At 36.8% G+C, this 4,073-nt stretch overlaps 1 pseudogene; it reads left to right on the top strand.

The window, feature by feature from the left end:
* The first annotated feature begins 1,579 nt into the window (after positions 1-1,579).
* LOC101708766 (actin-related protein 6 pseudogene) lies at positions 1,580-2,192 on the top strand (annotated as a pseudogene).
* The last annotated feature ends 1,881 nt before the right edge of the window (positions 2,193-4,073 follow it).

Genomic DNA, 4,073 nt, shown 5'->3' with positions numbered 1-4,073 from the left:
GAATGAGAAAATGTTTACTTCCCTTCCCAGCAATGAGATCTAATTATCACAATTACAAGTATTCTGCTAGGTACAAAGGGCAATACAAAATTAGAATAAGGTAAAAATCTTTTTAAAATATCTTTTCAAATTTTTATTTGTGCACATTCAATTGAAAAATATAACTTTTACAGATTCTTTGGGGCCCACATTCAGTATACAAAAATGTAAAATTCTCTTCGCAAATAAGCACATTAGCATGAGGTGGAAACAATAACAATGACAACAATAAAACAATTTCAGGTAGCATATATTGTGGTAGATTTCTTGTGAGAATTTCAAAAATACTCTGAAAACAAATAACATGTCCTTTTGTAGAAGTAATGTCATATCTTGTATATTTCCTTTTTATATTACAACAGAATTTGAAATAAAATCCAAAGAGATTAGAGCTAACATTGTAGTGTTTATTTCCTCAATTAATCTTGGTACAGATTTTCTTGTTTTGAGTTCAGTGTGCAGCAGATTTTTCAATGTGGTCAGTTAAAGAATTGAACCAATTAAATGATAAATTATAAATTTTTCTTCCTGCTTTCAAATACTCATTGGCAAATCTGTTCCACAGCAAGTGCCACAGCCTGACATTGGGCCCTGTTATCACACTACTTCCTATTGAAAAAAAGTCTATGACTCTGTACCTTAGCTTTTAGAGAAAATTGTATGGCACACAGCAAAATATCTGGTCCTAAACATCTCTCTCTCTCTCTCTCTCTCTTTCTCTCTCTCTCTCTCCCCCTCTCCCTCCCTCCCTCCCTCCTTCCTTTCCCTTCCTCCCTCCCTCTTCCTTTCTCCCTTATTCTGATTCTTGGCTACCATGAAGTGAACAACTTTCCTCCACCACGCCCTTCCACTATCGTGATTTTGCCTCACCAAAAGCCTAAAAGAAATGACACCAGCTAATTATGAACTGAAACCTGCAAATGATGAATCACAGTAAACATTTCCACCTTTAACTTGTTTATCTAAGTATTTTTATACATTTTTTGTATTTTAATTAAGTTTATTGGTACAATTTAAATATACATAATGATCACATTCATCATATGGAGATTGTACTTGTACATTGATATATCTTAATTCTTAATTTTTTTCCATTCCCCTCTCCTCCCTTCAACTCTTCTCCTTATTTACAAAAGCTGTATTTCTACTTTACCATTCTTTTCTCATTCTTTTCCCTTTTCACTTTCTTCCATTCCCCTCCCCCTTCCATAGTGCCCCATCTCATTTGAAATTTTTCTTCCTATTTCACATTATCTATTACACATTTTGGTCATTTTTTACACTTTCAATTTCTCACAGCATAGAAACAATGCAATATTTAAGCAAGTATGTCCAATTTACTTCACTTAAGAATATGGCCTCTAAAAGGGACAGCTGGTGTGGTATGGTTCTGGATAGAATGACCACTTTAGTGCTGGATAATGGAGCCTACAATGCTAAAATTGGTTACAGCCATGAAAATGTCTCAGTTATTTCTAATTATCAGTTCAGGTCAAAAACAGCACATCTTAAAACATTTACTGCTAACCAAATAGATGAAATAAAAGACCCTTCAGGACTCTTTTACGTCCTTCCTTTTCAAAAGGGCTACTTGGTGAATTGAGATGTCCAATGACAAGTTTGGGATTACCTTTTTGGAAAAGAAATGTATCAGGTTGATTTTTTAGATACTAATATTATTATCACAGAACCGTATTTTAACTTCAATTCAAGAACCAATGAATGAAATTCTATTTGAAGAATACCAGTTTCAAGCAGTATTAAGAGTAAATGCTGGGACCCTCAGTGCACATAGGTATTTCCAAGATAACCCTTCTGAGTTGTGCTGTATTATTGTAGAGAGTGGATATTCTTTTACACATATAGTTCCTTATTGTAGAAGTAAAAAGAAAAAAGAAGCAATTATTCGGATAAATGTGGGAGGAAAGCTCTTAACCAACCATCTAAAGGAGATCATCTCGTACAGACAGCTACATGTTATGGATGAAACACATGTTATTAATCAAGTGAGAGAAGATGTGTGCTATGTGTCTCAGGATTTTTACAGAGATATGGATATTGCAAAGTTAAAAGGAGAAGACAATACAGTAATGGTAGACTATGTTTTGCCTGACTTCAGTACAATAAAAAGGGCTTTTATAAAGGTACTTTGAAAAATCCTTCCCAGATCTTGTGATGCACACCTATAATCCTAGCACTCTGTGAACTGAAGCAGGAGGATTGCAAGTTTAAACCCAGCCTGGGCCATTTACCAAGATCCTTTTCTCAAAACAAAAAGTACAAAAAGAGCAGGGATGCAGTTCAATGCAGAAGTCCTGGACTCAATCCCCAGTAATGCAAACAAACAAAGCAAAACAAACAAACAAAAAACCCTTAATAATATTTCTTCAAAGCATTTCATATCTGGCTGGGATTGGCAGGGTCTTAAAGTCGTTAATCACCTTTCTGGTAACTATTTCTCTAGGTGCAAGTGTACAAATTTGATTAGTAAGCTTTTAACTAAATTATTCAAAAAAATCTGTCAGCCACATGATAGGACATGTGACAGATGTTGGAAATAAACAGAATCATTACCTATGTTAAAAAAAATTTTAAGAAAAGAATATAGCCTCTACGTGTATACATTTACCTATAAATGCCTCAAGTTTATCCTTTATGGCTGAGTAGTATTCCATTGTATAAAAAATACTACATCTTCTTTATCCATTCATTTGTAGATGGGCATTTGGATTGTTTTGAAGATTTAGCTATTAAAAACTGTGCTGCTATGAATATTGCTGTGCATGTATCACTGTGTATGATATTTGTAATTCTTCTGGGGCAATATAAAGAAGGGGGAGAGCTGGGTCAAATGTAACCTCAAATCCTAGTATTTTGAGGAACCTCCACACTGATTTCCACAGTAGTTGCACCAATCTAACCTCCCACCAGCAGCGCAAGAAAGGTTCCTTTTACCCCACATCCCTGCCAGCATTTGGTATTGGTTTATTTCTTGATGATAGCTATTCTTTCTGGAGTGAAATGGTATCTATGATCCCAGACAATCATCATGTTGTCATACAAGGGAAACAACTGATTACAACAGAGAAAGAATCATGGTTAAAGTAGTGCAATAAGCAATAACAATAGCATCAAGCACAGCCTAGAAACTGACAAACTGTGGTATCTATTAATTTGGTACCTTTAATCATAGGAGAAAGATCTACAGATAAGTAACAAAATCCAACATAAAACAGGAACTTGTATGCATTGAGTTTCCCCTTAGTAGAGTGATTTTACCCTGTGTGGGGGGGATAATCTAAGAGAGATAGAGGACAAAATAAAGAAATGAAGAGGACTATAGTACAAGCAAGTTTGAAGAACAAAGCATGATCACCCAAGCTTTGGGAAACAGGAGAAGAGGACAGGAGAGAAAGAATGAAGGAGAAAACAAAAGAATATAGTAGCAAACCAGGAAGACCAGAGACAATGTTCACTCACATGAAAACATCAAAAAATCAAGAAAGACAGTTGAGGAAATAGAGAAACAAGACCAACAAGAATAACAACAAAATCAGACAGATACATGAAAACAAAACAAACAAGCAAAGAAAGTAAGAAAGAAAGAATAAAATTCCTCTGGTGCCTACATCTCTGTGGTATTGTTCAAGTCAGAGCCCAAATCTGTGTTACCAAGTCTAGGATAGTGCTGGGTGCGGGGCTGGTGTTGGCTTCTGGATGTGGGGGCCAGGGCCAGTCTTCAGCCAGCAGCTTTCTTGAAGTCCCTTGCCAGCCTGCCCACATTTCCTTACCCTGTCTGTTTCTATGTGGCCCTCCCAGTTGCTGTGGTGCCTTCAGCCAGAGACAGCCCAAGCCTGCTCCCTGTCCCATGTACAGTTGGCCCCTCCCAGACTTTGCACATTTAGCTCTGTTCCACTTCACTGGCTCTTTTCACATCACTTATCACAAAGTGGGGGGGGTGCTATCATCCCATTCATTGCCCTGGGGGTGGCCCAAGGCTGCTTGAATCCTGCTTCTAAATCCTTCTCTTGGAC

Source organism: Heterocephalus glaber, unplaced genomic scaffold (genome assembly GCF_053883595.1).
Source record: "Heterocephalus glaber isolate CG9 unplaced genomic scaffold, H.glaber_assembly_v1.0 deba00001613, whole genome shotgun sequence".
Taxonomy (NCBI): domain Eukaryota; kingdom Metazoa; phylum Chordata; class Mammalia; order Rodentia; family Bathyergidae; genus Heterocephalus; species Heterocephalus glaber.
This window is presented reverse-complemented; position numbering and strand designations above follow the sequence as displayed.